The sequence below is a fragment of the Paramisgurnus dabryanus genome, chromosome 8, assembly GCF_030506205.2.
Source record: "Paramisgurnus dabryanus chromosome 8, PD_genome_1.1, whole genome shotgun sequence".
NCBI lineage: Eukaryota > Metazoa > Chordata > Actinopteri > Cypriniformes > Cobitidae > Paramisgurnus > Paramisgurnus dabryanus.
Genome location: NC_133344.1, coordinates 37,190,472 through 37,215,015, shown reverse-complemented (window position 1 = coordinate 37,215,015; position 24,544 = coordinate 37,190,472). Strand labels below are relative to the sequence as shown.

At 41.6% G+C, this 24,544-nt stretch overlaps 15 non-coding genes across 15 annotated transcripts; 3 read left to right on the top strand and 12 right to left on the bottom strand.

Moving 5' to 3' along the window:
• The first annotated feature begins 692 nt into the window (after positions 1–692).
• Positions 693–764, top strand: trnad-guc (transfer RNA aspartic acid (anticodon GUC)). The gene has a single exon. It is a non-coding gene; the product is annotated as a tRNA-Asp (tRNA).
• A 108-nt stretch (positions 765–872) lies between these two features.
• trnag-ucc (transfer RNA glycine (anticodon UCC)) lies at positions 873–944 on the bottom strand. Its single transcript has one exon. It is a non-coding gene; the product is annotated as a tRNA-Gly (tRNA).
• A 1,091-nt stretch (positions 945–2,035) lies between these two features.
• Positions 2,036–2,151, bottom strand: LOC135771931 (U5 spliceosomal RNA). The gene has a single exon (XR_010543135.1). It is a non-coding gene; the product is annotated as a U5 spliceosomal RNA (small nuclear RNA).
• Positions 2,152–3,155: 1,004 nt separating this feature from the next.
• On the bottom strand, positions 3,156–3,227 carry trnag-ucc (transfer RNA glycine (anticodon UCC)). The gene has a single exon. It is a non-coding gene; the product is annotated as a tRNA-Gly (tRNA).
• Positions 3,228–4,318: 1,091 nt separating this feature from the next.
• On the bottom strand, positions 4,319–4,434 carry LOC135771930 (U5 spliceosomal RNA). Its single transcript, XR_010543134.1, has one exon. It is a non-coding gene; the product is annotated as a U5 spliceosomal RNA (small nuclear RNA).
• Positions 4,435–5,439: 1,005 nt separating this feature from the next.
• trnag-ucc (transfer RNA glycine (anticodon UCC)) lies at positions 5,440–5,511 on the bottom strand. Its single transcript has one exon. It is a non-coding gene; the product is annotated as a tRNA-Gly (tRNA).
• Positions 5,512–8,098: 2,587 nt separating this feature from the next.
• LOC135771929 (U5 spliceosomal RNA) lies at positions 8,099–8,214 on the bottom strand. Its single transcript, XR_010543133.1, has one exon. It is a non-coding gene; the product is annotated as a U5 spliceosomal RNA (small nuclear RNA).
• Positions 8,215–9,041: 827 nt separating this feature from the next.
• Positions 9,042–9,113, top strand: trnad-guc (transfer RNA aspartic acid (anticodon GUC)). The gene has a single exon. It is a non-coding gene; the product is annotated as a tRNA-Asp (tRNA).
• A 1,271-nt stretch (positions 9,114–10,384) lies between these two features.
• On the bottom strand, positions 10,385–10,500 carry LOC135771982 (U5 spliceosomal RNA). Its single transcript, XR_010543183.1, has one exon. It is a non-coding gene; the product is annotated as a U5 spliceosomal RNA (small nuclear RNA).
• Positions 10,501–11,504: 1,004 nt separating this feature from the next.
• Positions 11,505–11,576, bottom strand: trnag-ucc (transfer RNA glycine (anticodon UCC)). The gene has a single exon. It is a non-coding gene; the product is annotated as a tRNA-Gly (tRNA).
• Positions 11,577–12,669: 1,093 nt separating this feature from the next.
• Positions 12,670–12,785, bottom strand: LOC135771928 (U5 spliceosomal RNA). The gene has a single exon (XR_010543132.1). It is a non-coding gene; the product is annotated as a U5 spliceosomal RNA (small nuclear RNA).
• A 1,004-nt stretch (positions 12,786–13,789) lies between these two features.
• On the bottom strand, positions 13,790–13,861 carry trnag-ucc (transfer RNA glycine (anticodon UCC)). The gene has a single exon. It is a non-coding gene; the product is annotated as a tRNA-Gly (tRNA).
• A 1,091-nt stretch (positions 13,862–14,952) lies between these two features.
• Positions 14,953–15,068, bottom strand: LOC135771981 (U5 spliceosomal RNA). Its single transcript, XR_010543182.1, has one exon. It is a non-coding gene; the product is annotated as a U5 spliceosomal RNA (small nuclear RNA).
• A 2,170-nt stretch (positions 15,069–17,238) lies between these two features.
• LOC135771977 (U5 spliceosomal RNA) lies at positions 17,239–17,354 on the bottom strand. Its single transcript, XR_010543178.1, has one exon. It is a non-coding gene; the product is annotated as a U5 spliceosomal RNA (small nuclear RNA).
• An 827-nt stretch (positions 17,355–18,181) lies between these two features.
• trnad-guc (transfer RNA aspartic acid (anticodon GUC)) lies at positions 18,182–18,253 on the top strand. The gene has a single exon. It is a non-coding gene; the product is annotated as a tRNA-Asp (tRNA).
• The last annotated feature ends 6,291 nt before the right edge of the window (positions 18,254–24,544 follow it).

Genomic DNA, 24,544 nt, shown 5'->3' with positions numbered 1-24,544 from the left:
AATAAAGACACAGGCATAGGCTACTAACATGTCACAGTGTGATCTTTTGCTGAGAGGTTTTGGGGAATGAAACTCTGCACATTACACAGAGGATGCACCGGCACAGGTTACCTAAAATCTAAATTCCGTTAGGTTCTCAAACCTCAAAAAATAAAATAACAAAAGCCACCCCAAAAATAACAGAAGAGGAATTTTCTTCCAGGACAGGGGAATCTTCATTAATTTCCATAGCCTCTAGAAAAAAAAAAGGAAAGATAGGGCCCCAACAGAAGAACAATGTCTAAGACCTTCAGCTTAAGAAGTAATTGTCACTTCAAAAATTCTTCTTGGGTTTATGATAGCCGGTGTTAGGGCATGGTGTAGTTTAGTTTCATTTATTCCAGATAAAAAGTAAAAAAGCAAGGGGAGGGATTGGGTTAAGGTTCACAATGGGGTAGGGTTGTCCTTTTAAAGGAGCTATCTAGGGGGTTTACTGATTTTGGGGTAAGGATGGTAGTTGGCTGGGGCAGTGGAAGGGAATGCTTTTTAAAAAAGAAGGTAAAGAAACTGTTTAAAATATAAACAAACACACAAAATAAACAAAAAACGAGGGGAATGAACAGGAAGGCTGTCCTCACAAATGGGGAGTATGTGTGTTATAAGCTGCGGTATGGACCGACGATTCGGCTCGACGACTCCGCTCGGGCGCCAGGTCCTCGTTAGTATAGTGGACAGTATCTCCGCCTGTCACGCGGAAGACCGGGGTTCGATTCCCCGACGGGGAGATCTCCTTTTCGTTTGACTTCTCAAACAGCTTGCACGAGCCACCAAAATCGGCTGAAGTAGTGCGCTGCGTTGCTCTCGTTCTCAAGATGGCGTCGAGCAAAAAGCAATGCGTTGGCCGGGAATCGAACCCGGGTCAACTGCTTGGAAGGCAGCTATGCTCACCACTATACCACCAACGCAGGCAAACGTCTGTTGCTCCACAGAACTTGTGGATGTTCTGAACAACTATTGTTGCAGAGCTGCACTGAATTGATCATGGATTCAGTCGATTCCCTTACATGCCTCCTGCTGGTGTCTGTAAATTGATAACCACAGAATACCAAGAGTTTTCTTTCGAAGGGCAGATTAGCCGGCGTGACACCTGTGCGTGTGTGAAGTCCTCATTAGTATAGTGGACAGTATCTCCGCCTGTCACGTGGAAGACCGGGGTTCGATTCCCCGATGGGGAGGTTTACTTTGTCTCTGGACTGCCGATCGAAATGCACTAGCTGAACAGTGATGCCCCTTTGCTGTTTTCGCACCTCTTGCCGTCCCTATGATGGAGTTACCCGGCACCTTTCTTTAAAGCCACTGAACACTAGTGATGGGAGAAACCAAGCTTTTAGAAGCTTCAAATCAATTGAACCAATTGCTTCGAAAATGTATTCAGTTTTTCTAAGCGTTCGTAACACCACACTCGTTGGCGACACCTGCTGGTCAATATAGTGTAAAAGCAGATCTGTCCAAACATTTTACACTTCATTTTACAAAGTAATAGCAAGATTTTTATTAAAATATGTTTAAAAAATGATTTAACTTAATTAAGAAATAATTAAAAGTGTATTATGTGTGATTTTTAGTTTTATTTAGGGCAAACGAATCATTAAAACTATCTCCCCTTTTAATTATGCACATTTCTGTTATTAAATCTGTCTATAAACAAAATGTAAACAAAATGGTAGTGTTATTAGTCAGAAGGATGCATGATCAAACTGACCCGAGTTCACCTAACCATATTAGACACTGGTCATTTGTGACCAAGTCCCCCTAGCGGTGAACCATCGGATTTCCGCAACGTTTCCAAACGGTTGTTACGCAATGAAGCCTCGTTTGCTAAAATCACGTGACTTGGCCAGTTTGAAACACCCTCCACACCAATGATTCAAAACAAATGCTACGTAAAAGTCTCAACCCTCACGGAGCAGTGCTGCAAAAGCGACTAACACTCCTGAACACCTCGCGAGAAACCAAACCTTAATGAAAGACTTTCTTCAATTGACCAAACCTAGGCAGCTCTGCAGTCAGCAGAGCATCCAAAAATACAACAAACTCACACTGGTCCCCCTCCACGGAAATCTTTAGTAAAAGGCGAAAGATTTATGCGTAGTTGAAGGAAGACTTGAGTTATGCCCAACAAACCTCGACCCAGTGTGGTCCCTGTGCCACACCATAATGTTCAAAAAGGGTAATTTCTGGATCAGGATCCACCCAGACCTTGCCACCTGGGAGGAGCAAAAGAAGTAGAAATGCCATCCTGCGCAAAATAAAGACACAGGCATAGGCTACTAACATGTCACAGTGTGATCTTTTGTGAGAGGTTTTGGGGAATGAAACTCTGCACATTACACAGAGGATGCACCGGCACAGGTTACCTAAAATCTAAATTCCGTTAGGTTCTCAAACCTCAAAAAATAAAATAACAAAAGCCACCCCAAAAATAACAGAAGAGGAATTTTCTTCCAGGACAGGGGAATCTTCATTAATTTCCATAGCCTCTAGAAAAAAAAAGGAAAGATAGGGCCCCAACAGAAGAACAATGTCTAAGACCTTCAGCTTAAGAGGTAATTGTCACTTCAAAAATTCTTCTTGGGTTTATGATAGCCGGTGTTAGGGCATGGTGTAGTTTAGTTTCATTTATTCCAGATAAAAAGTAAAAAAGCAAGGGGAGGGATTGGGTTAAGGTTCACAATGGGGTAGGGTTGTCCTTTTAAAGGAGCTATCTAGGGGGTTTACTGATTTTGGGGTAAGGATGGTAGTTGGCTGGGGCAGTGGAAGGGAATGCTTTTTAAAAAAGAAGGTAAAGAAACTGTTTAAAATATAAACAAACACACAAAATAAACAAAAAACGAGGGGAATGAACAGGAAGGCTGTCCTCACAAATGTGGAGTATGTGTGTTATAAGCTGCGGTATGGACCGACGATTCGGCTCGACGACTCCGCTCGGGCGCCACGCCTCGTTAGTATAGTGGACAGTATCTCCGCCCGTCACGCGGAAGACCGGGGTTCGATTCCCCGACGGGCAGATCTCCTTTTCGTTTGACTTCTCAAACAGCTTGCACGAGCCACCAAAATCGGCTGAAGTAGTGCGCTGCGTTGCTCTCGTTCTCACGATGGCGTCGAGCAAAAAGCAATGCGTTAGCCGGGAATCGAACCCGGGTCAACTGCTTGGAAGGCAGCTATGCTCACCACTATACCACCAACGCAGGCAAACGTCTGTTGCTCCACAGAACTTGTGGATGTTCTGAACAACTATTGTTGCAGAGCTGCACTGAATTGATCATGGATTCAGTCGATTCCCTTACATGCCTCCTGCTGGTGTCTGTAAATTGATAACCACAGAATACCAAGAGTTTTCTTTCGAAGGGCAGATTAGCCGGCGTGACACCTGTGCGTGTGTGAAGTCCTCATTAGTATAGTGGACAGTATCTCCGCCTGTCACGTGGAAGACCGGGGTTCGATTCCCCGATGGGGAGGTTTACTTTGTCTCTGGACTGCCGATCGAAATGCACTAGCTGAACAGTGATGCCCCTTTGCCGTTTTCGCACCTCTTGCCGTCCCTATGATGGAGTTACCCGGCACCTTTCTTTAAAGCCTCTGAACACTAGTGATGGGAGAAACCAAGCTTTTAGAAGCTTCAAATCAATTGAACCAATTGCTTCGAAAATGTATTCAGTTTTTCTAAGCGTTCGTAACACCACACTCGTTGGCGACACCTGCTGGTCAATATAGTGTAAAAGCAGATCTGTCCAAACATTTTACACTTCATTTTACAAACTAATAGCAAGATTTTTATTAAAATATGTTTAAAAAATGATTTAACTTAATTAAGAAATAATTAAAAGTGTATTATGTGTGATTTTTAGTTTTATTTAGGGCAAACGAATCATTAAAACTATCTCCCCTTTTAATTATGCACATTTCTGTCATTAAATCTGTCTATAAACAAAATGTAAACAAAATGGTAGTGTTATTAGTCAGAAGGATGCATGATCAAACTGACCCGAGTTCACCTAACCATATTAGACACTGGTCATTTGTGACCAAGTCCCCCTAGCGGTGAACCATCGGATTTCCGCAACGTTTCCAAACAGTTGTTACGCAATGAAGCCTCGTTTGCTAAAATCACGTGACTTGGCCAGTTTGAAACACCCTCCACACCAATGATTCAAAACAAATGCTACGTAAAAGTCTCAACCCTCACGGAGCAGTGCTGCAAAAGCGACTAACACTCCTGAACACCTCGCAAGAAACCAAACCTTAATGAAAGACTTTCTTCAATTGACCAAACTTAGGCAGCTCTGCAGTCAGCAGAGCATCCAAAAATACAACAAACTCACACTGGTCCCCCTCCACGGAAATCTTTAGTAAAAGGCGAAAGATTTATGCGTAGTTGAAGGAAGACTTGAGTTATGCCCAACAAACCTCGACCCAGTGTGGTCCCTGTGCCACACCATAATGTTCAAAAAGGGTAATTTCTGGATCAGGATCCACCCAGACCTTGCCACCTGGGAGGAGCAAAAGAAGTAGAAATGCCATCCTGCGCAAAATAAAGACACAGGCATAGGCTACTAACATGTCACAGTGTGATCTTTTGCTGAGAGGTTTTGGGGAATGAAACTCTGCACATTACACAGAGGATGCACCGGCACAGGTTACCTAAAATCTAAATTCCGTTAGGTTCTCAAACCTCAAAAAATAAAATAACAAAAGCCACCCCAAAAATAACAGAAGAGGAATTTTCTTCCAGGACAGGGGAATCTTCATTAATTTCCATAGCCTCTAGAAAAAATAAGGAAAGATAGGGCCCCAACAGAAGAACAATGTCTAAGACCTTCAGCTTAAGAGGTAATTGTCACTTCAAAAATTCTTCTTGGGTTTATGATAGCCGGTGTTAGGGCATGGTGTAGTTTAGTTTCATTTATTCCAGATAAAAAGTAAAAAAGCAAGGGGAGGGATTGGGTTAAGGTTCACAATGGGGTAGGGTTGTCCTTTTAAAGGAGCTATCTAGGGGGTTTACTGATTTTGGGGTAAGGATGGTAGTTGGCTGGGGCAGTGGAAGGGAATGCTTTTTAAAAAAGAAGGTAAAGAAACTGTTTAAAATATAAACAAACACACAAAATAAACAAAAAACGAGGGGAATGAACAGGAAGGCTGTCCTCACAAATGGGGAGTATGTGTGTTATAAGCTGCGGTATGGACCGACGATTCGGCTCGACGACTCCGCTCGGGCGCCACGCCTCGTTAGTATAGTGGACAGTATCTCCGCCTGTCACGCGGAAGACCGTGGTTCGATTCCCCGACGGGCAGATCTCCTTTTCGTTTGACTTCTCAAACAGCTTGCACGAGCCACCAAAATCGGCTGAAGTAGTGCGCTGCGTTGCTCTCGTTCTCACGATGGCGTCGAGCAAAAAGCAATGCGTTAGCCGGGAATCGAACCCGGGTCAACTGCTTGGAAGGCAGCTATGCTCACCACTATACCACCAACGCAGGCAAACGTCTGTTGCTCCACAGAACTTGTGGATGTTCTGAACAACTATTGTTGCAGAGCTGCACTGAATTAATCATGGATTCAGTCGATTCCCTTACATGCCTCCTGCTGGTGTCTGTAAATTGATAACCACAGAATACCAAGAGTTTTCTTTCGAAGGGCAGGTTGGCCGGCGTGACACCTGTGCGTGTGTGAAGTCCTCATTAGTATAGTGGACAGTATCTCCGCCTGTCACGCGGAAGACCGGGGTTCGATTCCCCAATGGGGAGGTTTACTTTGTCTCTGGACTGCCGATCGAAATGCACTAGCTGAACAGTGATGCCCCTTTGCCGTTTTTGCACCTCTTGCCGTCCCTATGATGGAGTTACCCGGCACCTTTCTTTAAAGCCACTGAACACTAGTGATGGGAGAAACCAAGCTTTTAGAAGCTTCAAATCAATTGAACCAATTGCTTCAAAAATGTATTCAGTTTTTCTAAGCGTTCGTAACACCACACTTGTTGGCGACACCTGCTGGTCAATATAGTGTAAAAGCAGATCTGTCCAAACATTTTACACTTCATTTTACAAAGTAATAGCAAGATTTTTATTAAAATATGTTTAAAAAATGATTTAAAGGGCTATTTGCAGGTAAAATTTTTCAACGAATTTGTGCAATTTGCTTGTTGATAATAAACATTTAAACTGTTATCCATTGTATTTTATGTTGTTGGGTATCACAAAACCCGAAAAAGTATGAAAAAGTACAGCGGTTTGCAATGATTCTCCTTTCCCCCACAACGCACTGTATGACGTCACGCTGGGGAGAGAATTTCCCAAAGCCGCATTGAGAGCATTGAGAATGACTATAGAAAGACGAGTAAAGTACAGTTCTGATAGCGCAGATTATAGATAGATAGATAGATAGATAGATAGATAGATAGATAGATAGATAGATAGATAGACAGACAGACAGACAGACAGACAGACAGACAGACAGACAGATAGATAGGCTAGTATAGAGAGATAGGCAGACAGCCAGATAGCATAACGTTAGCATATCTTCGTGTAGAAAGTAAACAAACAATTAACATACTCGTGCATGCTGGCTTGAGGGGGATGATCCTGCCTGAAATGGGTGTAACTTTATGCGATCTTCAGCACAAACGGTTTTGGCAGCATGTCTCTAATCCTGGAAGCTGAGTGAGGCACGTCACATCTGTTCGCGGGGACCAGCGACCCAAACGCACTAACTTTCTTACAACCAGTAGCGGAATGGCAATCGAGAGAGTCGGGACTTTCCCGGTGGGTCGATCTGATAATAGTTATACATTTCGAGTTAACACAGTCTGGTGGCGTGATATGCGTCCGGTTCCCGCAGCCCGCTGGTCAAACTGCTCAACCTCTCTGCTAAACAAAGTATATGAAAGTCCTCAACCTGTTCGGCAGGTCCAAACATGTACAGGATTTATAAAAATACGGTGATCAATGAGCGGTTCCTCCTCAAATGGCATAGTCTGTCGTGATGTAAAAAGCCACCGAACGCCTGTTTATTACAGTATGTATGCGGTCGGATCCGAGTGTGCTGCAGCTGCTGACTGCTGCGTATAAAATGATCGTGTGATTCGTTATAATCGCATAAACAATATAAAGCATCCTTTTATTTCACAAAACAATATATTTGAGATATTATTTGATAGACTAGTAAGTGTGGATTAACTAAGGATGTTTAAAAATCTCTAGCCTGGTGGTCAGGACATGAATGGATCAAATCAGCAGATTTGCGAAGTTTTATTTATTTCCACAGATATCATAAATAATAATTATCATGGTAACTTTGCAGTATAACACATTATATATTTACTACGATGTATATATGATTTCCAAATTGTATACGTAAGTATTAAACAGCAATAAATGTCTCATCTATCTCTATGGCTCTGGCTGAGGCTTCCTTCACTTCTCCCCAACGTGACGTCATCGCAGAATTGCGTAAAAAAACCGTTAATACCAAAAACGTAAAAAAGTGGTCTTTAAGACCATTTTTGAGACATTTTAAAAATTATACACATATCTTGAGTGATTTATGTACCCATTAATCGACAGTGGTGGTTAACCTGCAAGACGCACTTTAACTTAATTAAGAAATAATTAAAAGTGTATTATGTGTGATTTTTAGTTTTATTTAGGGCAAACGAATCATTAAAACTATCTCCCCTTTTAATTATGCACATTTCTGTCATTAAATCTGTCTATAAACAAAATGTAAACAAAATGGTAGCGTTATTAGTCAGAAGGATGCATGATCAAACTGACCCGAGTTCACCTAACCATATTAGACACTGGTCATTTGTGACCAAGTCCCCCTAGCGGTGAACCATCGGATTTCCGCAACGTTTCCAACGGTTGTTACGCAATGAAGCCTCGTTTGCTAAAATCACGTGACTTGGCCAGTTTGAAACACCCTCCACACCAATGATTCAAAACAAATGTTACGTAAAAGTCTCAACCCTCATGAGCAGTGCTGCAAAAGCGACTAACACTCCTGAACACCTCGCGAGAAACCAAACCTTAATGAAAGACTTTCTTCAATTGACCAAACTTAGGCAGCTCTGCAGTCAGCAGAGCATCCAAAAATACAACAAACTCACACTGGTCCCCCTCCACGGAAATCTTTAGTAAAAGGCGAAAGATTTATGCGTAGTTGAAGGAAGACTTGAGTTATGCCCAACAAACCTCGACCCAGTGTGGTCCCTGTGCCACACCATAATGTTCAAAAAGGGTAATTTCTGGATCAGGATCCACCCAGACCTTGCCACCTGGGAGGAGCAAAAGAAGTAGAAATGCCATCCTGCGCAAAATAAAGACACAGGCATAGGCTACTAACATGTCACAGTGTGATCTTTTGCTGAGAGGTTTTGGGGAATGAAACTCTGCACATTACACAGAGGATGCACCGGCACAGGTTACCTAAAATCTAAATTCCATTAGGTTCTCAAACCTCAAAAAATAAAATAACAAAAGCCACCCCAAAAATAACAGAAGAGGAATTTTCTTCCAGGACAGGGGAATCTTCATTAATTTCCATAGCCTCTAGAAAAAAAAAAGGAAAGATAGGGCCCCAACAGAAGAACAATGTCTAAGACCTTCAGCTTAAGAGGTAATTGTCACTTCAAAAATTCTTCTTGGGTTTATGATAGCCGGTGTTAGGGCATGGTGTAGTTTAGTTTCATTTATTCCAGATAAAAAGTAAAAAAGCAAGGGGAGGGATTGGGTTAAGGTTCACAATGGGGTAGGGTTGTCCTTTTAAAGGAGCTATCTAGGGGGTTTACTGATTTTGGGGTAAGGATGGTAGTTGGCTGGGGCAGTGGAAGGGAATGCTTTTTAAAAAAGAAGGTAAAGAAACTGTTTAAAATATAAACAAACACACAAAATAAACAAAAAACGAGGGGAATGAACAGGAAGGCTGTCCTCACAAATGGGGAGTATGTGTGTTATAAGCTGCGGTATGGACCGACGATTCGGCTCGACGACTCCACTCAGGCGCCAGGTCCTCGTTAGTATAGTGGACAGTATCTCCGCCTGTCACGCGGAAGACCGGGGTTCGATTCCCCGACGGGGAGATCTCCTTTTTGTTTGACTTCTCAAACAGCTTGCACGAGCCACCAAAATCGGCTGAAGTAGTGTGCTGCGTTGCTCTCGTTCTCACGATGGCGACGAGCAAAAAGCAATGCGTTGGCCGGGAATCGAACCCGGGTCAACTGCTTGGAAGGCAGCTATGCTCACCACTATAACACCAACGCAGGCAAACTTCTGTTGCTCCACAGAACTTGTGGATGTTCTGAACAACTATTGTTGCAGAGCTGCACTGAATTGATCATGGATTCAGTCGATTCCCTTACATGCCTCCTGCTGGTGTCTGTAAATTGATAACCACAGAATACCAAGAGTTTTCTTTCGAAGGGCAGGTTGGCCGGCGTGACACCTGTGCGTGTGTGAAGTCCTCATTAGTATAGTGGACAGTATCTCCGCCTGTCACGCGGAAGACTGGGGTTCGATTCCCCGATGGGGAGGTTTACTTTGTCTCTGGACTGCCGATCGAAATGAACTAGCTGAACAGTGATGCCCCTTTGCCGTTTTCGCACCTCTTGCCGTCCCTATGATGGAGTTACCCGGCACCTTTCTTTAAAGCCACTGAACACTAGTGATGGGAGAAACCAAGCTTTTAGAAGCTTCAAATCAATTGAACCAATTGCTTCGAAAATGTATTCAGTTTTTCTAAGCGTTCGTAACACCACACTCGTTGGCGACACCTGCTGGTCAATATAGTGTAAAAGCAGATCTGTCCAAACATTTTACACTTCATTTTACAAAGTAATAGCAAGATTTTTATTAAAATATGTTTAAAAAATGATTTAACTTAATTAAGAAATAATTAAAAGTGTATTATGTGTGGTTTTAAGTTTTATTTAGGGCAAACGAATCATTAAAACTATCTCCCCTTTTAATTATGCACATTTCTGTCATTAAATCTGTCTATAAACAAAATGTAAACAAAATGCTAGTGTTATTAGTCAGAAGGATGCATGATCAAACTGACCCGAGTTCACCTAACCATATTAGACACTGGTCATTTGTGACCAAGTCCCCCTAGCGGTGAACCATCGGATTTCCGCAACGTTTCCAAACGGTTGTTACGCAACGAAGCCTCGTTTGCTAAAATCACGTGACTTGGCCAGTTTGAAACACCCTCCACACCAATGATTCAAAACAAATGCTACGTAAAAGTCTCAACCCTCACGGGGCAGTGCTGCAAAAGCGACTAACACTCCTGAACACCTCGCGAGAAACCAAACCTTAATGAAAGACTTTCTTCAATTGACCAAACTTAGGCAGCTCTGCAGTCAGCAGAGCATCCAAATATACAACAAACTCACACTGGTCCCCCTCCACGGAAATCTTTAGTAAAAGGCGATAGATTTATGCGTAGTTGAAGGAAGACTTGAGTTATGCCCAACAAACCTCGACCCAGTGTGGTCCCTGTGCCACACCATAATGTTCAAAAAGGGTAATTTCTGGATCAGGATCCACCCAGACCTTGCCACCTGGGAGGAGCAAAAGAAGTAGAAATGCCATCCTGCGCAAAATAAAGACAGGCATAGGCTACTAACATGTCACAGTGTGATCTTTTGCTGAGAGGTTTTGGGGAATGAAATTCTGCACATTACACAGAGGATGCACCGGCACAGGTTACCTAAAATCTAAATTCCGTTAGGTTCTCAAACCTCAAAAAATAAAATAACAAAAGCCACCCCAAAAATAACAGAAGAGGAATTTTCTTCCAGGACAGAGGAATCTTCATTAATTTCCATAGCCTCTAGAAAAAAAAAGGAAAGATAGGGCCCCAGCAGAAGAACAATGTCTAAGACCTTCAGCTTAAGAGATAATTGTCACTTCAAAAATTCTTCTTGGGTTTATGATAGCCGGTGTTAGGGCATGGTGTAGTTTAGTTTCATTTATTCCAGATAAAAAGTAAAAAAGCAAGGGGAGGGATTGGGTTAAGGTTCACAATGGGGTAGGGTTGTCCTTTTAAAGGAGCTATCTAGGGGGTTTACTGATTTTGGGGTAAGGATGGTAGTTGGCTGGGGCAGTGGAAGGGAATGCTTTTTAAAAAAGAAGGTAAAGAAACTGTTTAAAATATAAACAAACACACAAAATAAAGAAAAAACGAGGGGAATGAACAAGAAGGCTGTCCTCACAAATGGGGAGTATGTGTGTTATAAGCTGCGGTATGGACCGACGATTCGGCTCGACGACTCCGCTCGGGCGCCAGGTCCTCGTTAGTATAGTGAACAGTATCTCCGCCTGTCACGCGGAAGACCGGGGTTCGATTCCCCGACGGGGAGATCTCCTTTTCGTTTGACTTCTCAAACAGCTTGCACGCGCCACCAAAATCGGCTCAAGTAGTGCGCTGCGTTGCTCTCGTTCTCACGATGGCGTCGAGCAAAAAGCAATGCGTTGGCCGGGAATCGAACCCGGGTCAACTGCTTGGAAGGCAGCTATGCTCACCACTATACCACCAACGCAGGCAAACGTCTGTTGCTCCACAGAACTTGTGGATGTTCTGAACAACTATTGTTGCAGAGCTGCACTGAATTGATCATGGATTCAGTCGATTCCCTTACATGCCTCCTGCTGGTGTCTGTAAATTGATAACCACAGAATACCAAGATTTTTCTTTCGAAGGGCAGGTTGGCCGGCGTGACACCTGTGCGTGTGTGAAGTCCTCATTAGTATAGTGGACAGTATCTCCGCCTGTCACGCGGAAGACCGGGGTTCGATTTCCCCGATGGGGAGGTTTACTTTGTCTCTGGACTGCTGATCGAAATGCACTAGCTGAACAGTGATGACCCTTTGCCGTTTTCGCACCTCTTGCCGTCCCTATGATGGAGTTACCCGGCACCTTTCTTTAAAGCCACTGAACACTAGTGATGGGAGAAACCAAGCTTTTAGAAGCTTCAAATCAATTGAACCAATTGCTTCGAAAATGTATTCAGTTTTTCTAAGCGTTCGTAACACCACACTTGTTGGCGACTCCTGCTGGTCAATATAGTGTAAAAGCAGATCTGTCCAAACATTTTACACTTCATTTTACAAAGTAATAGCAAGATTTTTATTAAAATATGTTTAAAAAATGATTTAACTTAATTAAGAAATAATTAAAAGTGTATTATGTGTGATTTTTAGTTTTATTTAGGGCAAACAAATCATTAAAACTATCTCCCCTTTTAATTATGCACATTTCTGTCATTAAATCTGTCTATAAACAAAATGTAAACAAAATGGTAGTGTTATTAGTCAGAAGGATGCATGATCAAACTGACCCGAGTTCACCTAACCATATTAGACACTGGTCATTTGTGACCAAGTCCCCCTAGCGGTGAACCATCGGATTTCCGCAACGTTTTTCAAACGGTTGTTACGCAATGAAGCCTTGTTTGCTAAAATCACGTGACTTGGCCAGTTTGAAACACCCTCCACACCAATGATTCAAAACAAATGCTACGTAAAAGTCTCAACCCTCACGGAGCAGTGCTGCAAAAGCGACTAACACTCCTGAACACCTCGCGAGAAACCAAACCTTAATGAAAGACTCTCTTCAATTGACCAAACTTAGGCAGCTCTGCAGTCAGCAGAGCATCCAAAAATACAACAAACTCACACTGGTCCCCCTCCACGGAAATCTTTAGTAAAAGGCGAAAGATTTATGCGTAGTTGAAGGAAGACTTGAGTTATGCCCAACAAACCTCGACCCAGTGTGGTCCCTGTGCCACACCATAATGTTCAAAAAGGGTAATTTCTGGATCAGGATCCACCCAGACCTTGCCACCTGGGAGGAGCAAAAGAAGTAGAAATGCCATCCTGCGCAAAATAAAGACAGGCATAGGCTACTAACATGTCACAGTGTGATCTTTTGCTGAGAGGTTTTGGGGAATGAAACTCTGCACATTACACAGAGGATGCACCGGCACAGGTTACCTAAAATCTAAATTCCGTTAGGTTCTCAAACCTCAAAAAATAAAATAACAAAAGCCACCCCAAAAATAACAGAAGAGGAATTTTCTTCCAGGACAGAGGAATCTTCATTAATTTCCATAGCCTCTAGAAAAAAAAAGGAAAGATAGGGCCCCAGCAGAAGAACAATGTCTAAGACCTTCAGCTTAAGAGATAATTGTCACTTCAAAAATTCTTCTTGGGTTTATGATAGCCGGTGTTAGGGCATGGTGTAGTTTAGTTTCATTTATTCCAGATAAAAAGTAAAAAAGCAAGGGGAGGGATTGGGTTAAGGTTCACAATGGGGTAGGGTTGTCCTTTTAAAGGAGCTATCTAGGGGGTTTACTGATTTTGGGGTAAGGATGGTAGTTGGCTGGGGCAGTGGAAGGGAATGCTTTTTAAAAAAGAAGGTAAAGAAACTGTTTAAAATATAAACAAACACACAAAATAAACAAAAAACGAGGGGAATGAACAGGAAGGCTGTCCTCACAAATGGGGAGTATGTGTGTTATAAGCTGCGGTATGGACCGACGATTCGGCTCGACGACTCCGCTCGGGCGCCAGGTCCTCGTTAGTATAGTGAACAGTATCTCCGCCTGTCACGCGGAAGACCGGGGTTCGATTCCCCGACGGGGAGATCTCCTTTTCGTTTGACTTCTCAAACAGCTTGCACGCGCCACCAAAATCGGCTCAAGTAGTGCGCTGCGTTGCTCTCGTTCTCACGATGGCGTCGAGCAAAAAGCAATGCGTTGGCCGGGAATCGAACCCGGGTCAACTGCTTGGAAGGCAGCTATGCTCACCACTATACCACCAACGCAGGCAAACGTCTGTTGCTCCACAGAACTTGTGGATGTTCTGAACAACTATTGTTGCAGAGCTGCACTGAATTGATCATGGATTCAGTCGATTCCCTTACATGCCTCCTGCTGGTGTCTGTAAATTGATAACCACAGAATACCAAGATTTTTCTTTCGAAGGGCAGGTTGGCCGGCGTGACACCTGTGCGTGTGTGAAGTCCTCATTAGTATAGTGGACAGTATCTCCGCCTGTCACGCGGAAGACCGGGGTTCGATTTCCCCGATGGGGAGGTTTACTTTGTCTCTGGACTGCTGATCGAAATGCACTAGCTGAACAGTGATGACCCTTTGCCGTTTTCGCACCTCTTGCCGTCCCTATGATGGAGTTACCCGGCACCTTTCTTTAAAGCCACTGAACACTAGTGATGGGAGAAACCAAGCTTTTAGAAGCTTCAAATCAATTGAACCAATTGCTTCGAAAATGTATTCAGTTTTTCTAAGCGTTCGTAACACCACACTTGTTGGCGACACCTGCTGGTCAATATAGTGTAAAAGCAGATCTGTCCAAACATTTTACACTTCATTTTACAAAGTAATAGCAAGATTTTTATTAAAATATGTTTAAAAAATGATTTAACTTAATTAAGAAATAATTAAAAGTGTATTATGTGTGATTTTTAGTTTTATTTAGGGCAAACAAATCATTAAACTATCTCCCCTTTTAATTATGCACATTTCTGTCATTAAATCTGTCTATAAACAAAATGTAAACAAAATGGTAGTGTTATTAGTCAGAAGGATGCATGATCAAACTGACCCGAGTTCACCTAACCATATTAGACACTTGTCATTTGTGACCAAGTCCCCCTAGCGGTGAACCATCGGATTTCCGCAACGTTTCCAAACGGTTGTTACGCAATGAAGCCTCGTTTGCTAAAATCACGTGACTTGGCCAGTTTGAAACACCCTCCACACCAATGATTCAAAACAAATGCTACGTAAAAGTCTCAACCCTCACGGAGCAGTGCTGCAAAAGCGACTAACACTCCTGAACACCTCGCGAGAAACCAAACCTTAATGAAAGACTTTCTTCAATTGACCAAACTTAGGCAGCTCTGCAGTGAGCAGAGCATCCAAAAATACAACAAACTCACACTGGTCCCCCTCCACAGAAATCCTTAGTAAAAGGCGAAAGATTTATGCGTAGTTGAAGGAAGACTTGAGTTATGCCCAACAAACCTCGACCCAGTGTGGTCCCTGAGCCTCACCATAATGTTCAAAAAGGGTAATTTCTGGATCAGGATCCACCCAGACCTTGCCACCTGGGAGGAGCAAAAGAAGTAGAAATGCCATCCTGCGCAAAATAAAGACACAGGCATAGGCTACTAACATGTCACAGTGTGATCTTTTGCTGAGAGGTTTTGGGGAATGAAACTCTGCACATTACACAGAGGATGCACCGGCACAGGTTACCTAAAATCTAAATTCCGTTAGGTTCTCAAACCTCAAAAAATAAAATAACAAAAGCCACCCCAAAAATAACAGAAGAGGAATTTTCTTCCAGGACAGGGGAATCTTCATTAATTTCCATAGCCTCTAGAAAAAAAAAAGGAAAGATAGGGCCCCAACAGAAGAACAATGTCTAAGACCTTCAGCTTAAGAGGTAATTGTCACTTCAAAAATTCTTCTTGGGTTTATGATAGCCGGTGTTAGGGCATGGTGTAGTTTAGTTTCATTTATTCCAGATAAAAAGTAAAAAAGCAAGGGGAGGGATTGGGTTAAGGTTCACAATGGGGTAGGGTTGTCCTTTTAAAGGAGCTATCTAGGGGGTTTACTGATTTTGGGGTAAGGATGGTAGTTGGCTGGGGCAGTGGAAGGGAATGCTTTTTAAAAAAGAAGGTAAAGAAACTGTTTAAAATATAAACAAACACACAAAATAAACAAAAAACGAGGGGAATGAACAGGAAGGCTGTCCTCACAAATGGGGAGTATGTGAGTTATAAGCTGCGGTATGGACCGACGATTCGGCTCGACGACTCCGCTCGGGCGCCCGGTCCTCGTTAGTATAGTGGACAGTATCTCCGCCTGTCACGCGAAAGACCGGGGTTCGATTCCCCGACGGGGAGATCTCCTTTTCGTTTGACTTCTCAAACAGCTTGCACGAGCCACCAAAATCGGCTGAAGTAGTGCGCTGCGTTGCTCTCGTTCTCACGATGGTGTCGAGCAAAAAGCAATGTGTTGGCCAGGAATCGAACCCGGGTCAACTGCTTGGAAGGCAGCTATGCTCACCACTATACCACCAACGCAGGCAAACGTCTGTTGCTCCACAGAACTTGTGGATGTTCTGAATAACTATTGTTGCAGAGCTGCACTGAATTGATCATGGATTCAGTCGATTCCCTTACATGCCTCCTGCTGGTGTCTGTAAATTGATAACCACAGAATACCAAGAGTTTTCTTTCGAAGGGCAGGTTGGCTGGCGTGACACCTGTGCGTGTGTGAAGTCCTCATTAGTATAGTGGACAGTATCTCCGCCTGTCACGTGGAAGACCGGGGTTCGATTCCCCGATGGGGAGGTTTACTTTGTCTCTGGACTGCCGATCGAAATGCACTAGCTGAACAGTGATGCCCCTTTGCCGTTTTCGCACCTCTTGCCGTCCCTATGATGGAGTTACCCGGCACCTTTCTTTAAAGCCACTGAACACTAGTGATGGGAGAAACCAAGCTTTTAGAAGCTTCAAATCAATTGAACCAATTGCTTCGAAAATGTATTCAGTTTTTCTAAGCGTTCGTAACACCACACTTGTTGGCGACACCTGCTGGTCAATATAGTGTAAAAGCAGATCTGTCCAAACATTTTACACTTCATTTTACAAAGTAATAGCAAGATTTTTATTAAAATATGTTTAAAAAATGATTTAACTTAATTAAGAAATAATTAAAAGTGTATTATGTGTGATTTTTAGTTTTATTTAGGGCAAACGAATCATTAAAACTATCTCCCCTTTTAATTATGCACATTTCTGTCATTAAATCTGTCTATAAACAAAATGTAAACAAAATGGTAGTGTTATTAGTCAGAAGGATGCATGATCAAACTGACCCGAGTTCACCTAACCATATTAGACACTGGTCATTTGTGACCAAGTCCCCCTAGCGGTGAACCATCGGATTTCCGCAACGTTTCCAAACGGTTGTTAGGCAATGAAGCCTCGTTTGCTAAAATCACGTGACTTGGCCAGTTTGAAACACCCTCCACACCAATGATTCAAAACAAATGCTACGTAAAAGTCTCAACCCTCACGGAGCAGTGCTGCAAAAGCGACTAACACTCCTGAACACCTCGCGAGAAACCAAACCTTAATGAAAGACTTTCTTCAATTGACCAAACTTAGGCAGCTCTGCAGTCAGCAGAGCATCCAAAAATACAACAAACTCACACTGGTCCCCCTCCACGGAAATCTTTAGTAAAAGGCGAGAGATTTATGCGTAGTTGAAGGAAGACTTGAGTTATGCCCAACAAACCTCGACCCAGTGTGGTCCCTGTGCCACACCATAATGTTCAAAAAGGGTAATTTCTGGATCAGGATCCACCCAGACCTTGCCACCTGGGAGGAGCAAAAGAAGTAGAAATGCCATCCTGCGCAAAATAAAGACACAGGCATAGGCTACTAACATGTCACAGTGTGATCTTTTGCTGAGAGGTTTTGGGGAATGAAACTCTGCACATTACACAGAGGATGCACCGGCACAGGTTACCTAAAATCTAAATTCCGTTAGGTTCTCAAACCTCAAAAAATAAAATAACAAAAGCCACCCCAAAAATAACAGAAGAGGAATTTTCTTCCAGGACAGGGGAATCTTCATTAATTTCCATAGCCTCTAGAAAAAAATAAGGAAAGATAGGGCCCCAACAGAAGAACAATGTCTAAGACCTTCAGCTTAAGAGATAATTGTCACTTCAAAAATTCTTCTTGGGTTTATGATAGCCGGTGTTAGGGCATGGTGTAGTTTAGTTTCATTTATTCCAGATAAAAAGTAAAAAAGCAAGGGGAGGGATTGGGTTAAGGTTCACAATGGGGTAGGGTTGTCCTTTTAAAGGAGCTATCTAGGGGGTTTACTGATTTTGGGGTAAGGATTGTAGTTGGCTGGGGCAGTGGAAGGGAATGCTTTTTAAAAAAGAAGGTAAAGAAACTGTTTAAAATATAAACAAACACACAAAATAAACAAAAAACGAGGGGAATGAACAGGAAGGCTGTCCTCACAAATGGGGAGTATGTGTGTTATAAGCTGCGGTATGGACCGACGATTCGGCTCGACGACTCCGCTCGGGCGCCAGGTCCTCGTTAGTATAGTGGACAGTATCTCCGCCTGTCACGCGGAAGACCGGGGTTCGATTCCCCGACGGGGAGATCTCCTTTTCGTTTGACTTTTCAAACAGCTTGCACGCGCCACCAAAATCGGCTCAAGTAGTACGTTGCTCTCGTTCTCACGATGGCGTCGAGCAAAAAGCAATGCGTTGGCCGGGAATCGAACCCGGGTCACGAGCCGAAAGTAGTTAAGCTTAACTTCCCTTAACTTTTCCAATTCATTCTCTAAGGTAGTGCTTAACACTACGGATGCAATATACTTTTGGCCACACGTTGACGTCATGGCGCTGTTTTGTTTTTTCCGCGGCGGGGATTTTAAGAAGCCCAGTGTTATCTGATTCGCAGTGGAGGAGCAGAGTTTTACGATCGGAGAGGTATTTGTTTACAGATTTGTCGGATAAAAACTTGTTTTGTTTTCTACAAACTAATATTAACTGTCTAAACTACCTTAAGACAGATATTTACCAACGGTGACTGCTGTTTACGTAATCAGCCCGACAAACCAAGAAGGTAAGGTGAATTATATACTTTAGCAATACTAACTTAACTTACTGTATTGCATATACATTATCATTAATATATTTTATCATTTAAATTGCATGTATGTTATCATGCAATCGTATTGTTAATTGTGTTGAATGGTTTGTGACGTTAGGAAACAGTTAAACCAAACTATTATAAAAGTACAGTAAACCAAACTATTATAAAAAATAAAAACTCTTATAAAATTAAGCTGTTTTTTATAAGAGTATATTTGTTTGTAAAGGTGAATGTTTCATCATTGATCTTACTATGTACTTAAAAAAAAATTAATTACAAAAACGTGTGTGCAATTTAGTGTAATAATATATGAATAACATTTTATTATGAAAAAAATAGATAGTTTAACACACTAATAGTCTGTGGATATTGTGAAATATATTGAATAGTAAATATTGTTCTTTTCATGGAATTGTACAATGGAATTACGCATATTATATATATGTGTGTGTGTGTGTGTGTGTGTGTGTGTGTGTGCGTGCGTGTACCTGGTAATTATCACGTTGTGGGGACCAATTGTCCCCACAAAGATAGGAATACCAGTGTTTTTGTGACCTTGTGGGGACATTTTGATGTCCCCATGAGGAAACAAGCTTATAAATCAAACAAGATGATGTTTATTGAAAATCTAAGGTACAAGAAAGGTTTTTGTGATGGTTGGGGTTAGGGAATGGGGCAGGTAAGGGGAATAGAATATACAGTTTGTACTGTATAAAATGCATTACGTCTATGGAATGTCCCCATAAAACATGGAAACCAGAATGTGTGTGTGTGTGTGTGTGTGTGTGCGTGCGTGCGTGCGTGCGTGTGTGTGTGTGTGTACTTATTGATTTATTTATTTGATCAATTATTAATTACAATGTTTAATAATTATTTAGTTATTTCAGAATAAACTAGTACATTTAATTGATGCATTATTTATTAAAAAAATATATTCATATTAAAATAGAAGTGTGTTAATTAATTAAGTGTGCTAATGCAACAGACCATTAACACTAATCAGCTCTTTGTGTACAGCACAACACAATGAAGGTGAAAGTGATCTTCCCAGGCAAGATCAAAGTGTGCTTCAGGAAAGGACCAACTGGATATCTGAGACAAGATCCCTCAGATGAAGCCAAGACGATCAAAGACAACCCCAGCCTCCAGGACAAATCAGCCCCTCAAAGGGAAGACAAGGTCAAGGAGAATGCCCGCTCTGTTGTCTTCATGAGAGGAGGAGATGTTTCAGACAGACAGGAGGTGCTGGGAGAGTATGTGCTTCAGTTTGGAAAGTACAAAGGCAAGTCATTCCGGTGGCTGCTAGAGAATGATGTAGGCTATACCATATTCTTGACTAAGAAGGTTGAGGAGGAGGAGAGAGCCGGACAGTTCAAACCAGAGGGTCCCAAGAAGGACAGCCTAGTTTCATTTCTAGAGTACAGTAAAAGCTTCCAGGAAATCGAGGACCTTATAAAGTATTTAGCTGGGAGATCAGTGGCACCACCTGCGAGGAATGAAGATGACAACTTGGTTGGCTTTGGGATTCATGCAGATAAGACTTGGAGGGATATTTGGGAGAGCAGAGCAGATGGATATGCTTCATTCATCCTCCAGACAAAGCCTTTTCCAGGCAACAAAATGTATCAGCTGCAGCAGTACCTCGCTCGGAAAAGAAGCCAGCTTCAGACTGTTTCCTCTGGCCTGGCAGCATCTGCCTCTCATCCTCCAGGTTTGTTGACAGTACAGTTAAGTATATTAGGTCAAATTGAAATGTGTAAATGTGGGATGACATATGATTTGCATCTTTGCTTTTACGCTTTGTTTCACAGAAATGGAGGATGATGACGAATTGGAAAAAATTATGCTTTCTATATCCCCATCCAAAATCCAGGATGGCCAAAAACCACACACAGACATAGGTGCACACACACACACACACACACACACACACACACACACACACACACACACACACACACACACACACACACACACACACACACACACACACACACACACACACACACACACACACACACACACACACACACACACACACACACACACACACACACACATTTATTGTGTTTGCTATATGCATATTTTTCTGAAAGTGCACCCATATGAATGTGAACTCAGGGTATTGCTGTAAAGTACCTTAATGCTCACCCAGTTTTCCGTGAATAAATAACAGTTGATGATATTTACAATTCCATATTTTTATACCAATCTTTGGTTTGTTCTTTTTTCATAGAAGTGGAGGAGAGTGAAGAATTGGGGAGAAAGATGCTACCCACATATTCGTCTAAAATTACAGGCCAACTGAGTGAGAACCACATACATGCATCCACATACAAAAAAACAACACTTCAGTCCTCTATATACATCGGGTCCCTAATGAATGAACAATTGAAAATATGGGATACCCAGAATATCAATATCTAATACAGTTTTTACCAATTGCTTACACACGTTTTCAAAACTAAGTCTCCTTTTTTCAAAACTCTACACACAATTCTCAAAACTGCACACACAAAATGCAAAATAGCACATATCTCCTTCAAAATGCAACACTGCATTCAAAATGCCACAAACACGTGTCAAAATGAAGCATTTGCATCAAATGGCAAACACTTCTTTCAAAATAATACATTTTTGGATATACCATCTAAACACTGCTGTTCTAAATCTAAAGCTCTTTGGTCTTTCATGGGCTTATATCTACATTTCAATACAATGTTCTACAGTGAAAGTAATCTGCCGAGAGGGGTAAAAAGTACACCGGAGACGCCAATGCAATGTAGAAACAGAAAATATTTATTAGTCCAAATATTACTGTTGTATACATTAGCATACAACAAAACTATAAACATGTAAACCAAAAGTATATTCTTTACAGTAGAATACAGTAAATTGTGTGTGGGGTCCTGTTCCAGGAATTGGCAGGGGGGGTGCAGATTGAAAAAACAGTGACCTTTGACCTATTTATAGGCATATCTATACTACTGTAAAGTAAAGCAGTGATTGGTTAGTGATCAGTAAAGCATTTAGTGTTTGCACATGTGAGGAGTGTGTCTATGTGACCTGGTGAATGAGTGTAGCATTTTGATTGGTTGTGTTTGGAAAAGGAAAGTGACTTCCTCATAGATCTTTGTGTTTTAGGTAGAGAATTGTGTGTAGTGTTTTGAAAAAAGTGTTTTATGCAATCGAAAACTGAGTCAAAGGCTGAGAAATAGCTTATGGTTTTGAAGATTTGGCATGTAGTTTTGCACTTTGAGTGAGAGGTTTTGAAAATCGTGTGACATGAAAAGATTTTGTGTGTAACCAATCGTAAAAAACTGTAATCAAATATCTAAATGAATACATAACCAATAGTTAGGATTAATTCCTAATTAGATTCCTTATCTAAATGTAATAACCATTTAAAAAATTGGAGTTAGATTAAGCGTGCAGCTGAAGTTAAAGGGACCCTAAAAAAACTAAACGCATTATACCTTTGCTGTTGGATTCCGTCGTTGGGCCAACGGGTCATAATACTAATTCAGTGTTATTTAAGATGGTAAATGTTTGGGATGTTACATTGTTTCTGTGCTGTGCACTCAGGTTCACAAGTTGTTGGAGTCCATATGGGATTTACTCTGACTGCACACAGATGATTCTGACATTAATCAGGATTATCCATCCAACACACTGACAAATCACTGTTTGTTTATTATTAGGCGTGATCAGATTTAATGCCTGTAAATTGTTATATTACAGTTTTTTTTCGATTGCTAAACGACAGTGGGCACAACTGGAGTCACATGTGCAAAACTCTAACTACAGTCTGCACAGCAGCAGTTCATGTGGACCAAACTCTAGATCATTTTTCATTGCTTGAACACAGTTTTCAAAACTTTACACACTTATCCCATGACTTTAACCACAACCTGCACAACACTGTGGATTTACAGCACTTTGTTCAAATGCTAACACACTGCTGTCAAAACTGTGAACCACACATTCAAAACAGAAAAGATTTCAGACTTGTGCCTTTCAAACACTGCTGATTGCAATTTCATATAAATATAAATTTCAATTTCATATATGTATTTCATTTATATATAATATTACCTTTCATGTACTTTAAGTTTCTACCTTTTTTTCTCATTACTGTAATTCCGTAAATTACTACAGACAACTGAAGCAAACTGCTAATTTTCATTTACCTTACAGTTTTTTTCGATTGCTAAACGCCAGTGGGCACAACTTTAGTCACATGTGCAAAACTCTAACTACAGTCTGCACAGCAGCAGTTCATGTGGACCAAACTCTAGTTCATTTTTCATTGTTTAAACACAGTTTTCAAAACTTTACACACTTATCCCATGACTTTAAACACAACCTGCACAACACTGTGGATTTACAGCACTTTGTTCAAATGCTAACACACTGCTGTCAAAACTGTGAACCACACATTCAAAACAGAATTGATTTCAGCCTTGTGCCTTTCAAACACTGCTGATAGCAATTTCAGCTGAAAGGCTAAGCAGGTGTCTTGTTTTAGGCTTTTTAGTGAACACACACAAACACACCTATATATATATATATATATATATATATATATATATATATATATATAGACAGATATAGGTAGAGCTCAGAAAGACTAATTTTTGAAATGGAACAAGGAAGACGAGTTCATGCAGGTAGAAGGGTGGGAGGGAGAGGGAGAATGCGTGGAAGAAGACACAGAAGACAAAGAGCTGTTATTTCAGATGAAATAAGGGCTACACTTATAGACCATGTCGTGAACCATGGTCTCTCATTCAGAGAGGCAGGGTTGAGGGTGCAACCCAATCTGCAAAGATCCACAGTGGCATCTGTAATGCGAATTTTCCATCACACAAACAGGTGACAGTTACATCCTTACAGTAAATAAAAACATTACCTGAATTTATTTTGTATTGCAATTATAGAATATGTACACAGATATATATTTACAGTAAGTTTGACTGTAAAATATATTTTTACAACAGGACCCAAAGGCTGCCCCCAACAGGAGGAAGAGGAAAAATATTTTCAGATGCGCAGGAAAATGCTATTGTTGACATGGTTGTTGTCAACAATGCAGTAAAACTCTGGGAGATTCAAGAGAGAGTGCTGGCTGATAATGATATATTTGAAAATGTCCATTCTGTTAGCACAACAACTATTGCTCGAGTCCTAAAGAAACACCAAGTTACAATGAAACAGTTATACACTGTGCCGTTCGAGAGAAACAGTGAACGGGTAAAAGAGCAAAGATACCAATATGTCCAGGTAAGATGTCTGAGGTTACATACACAGCTATAAAACATATTTACTGTAAAAAACACTAGCATTACTACAGTAAAACTTACTGTGCACTTACTGTTTTACAGAGAGTAATGAAGTTGGAAGCACTGGAAACACCACATTTATTTGTATTTCTCGATGAAGCTGGATTCAACCTTGCCAAAACACGGCGCAGAGGAAGGAATGTTATAGGTCAAAGGGCCACTGTGGAGGTTCCAGGTCAAAGGGGGGGAAACATCACCATGTGTGCTGCAATGGCCAATGATGGTTTGCTTCTCAACACACCACTCATTGGCTCATACAACACAGAAAGGCTTATAGCTTTCCTAGAACAGCTCTATGCTCAGCTAGTGCCAGCAGAACAAGGGGAGCCAGGAAGAAACCCCCAAGTTTTTGTTATAGTTTGTGATAATGTTGCTTTTCACCACTCTGCAGCTGTCACAGATTGGTTTGCAGCACATCAGAGATTTATGGTTTTGTACCTGCCTGCATATT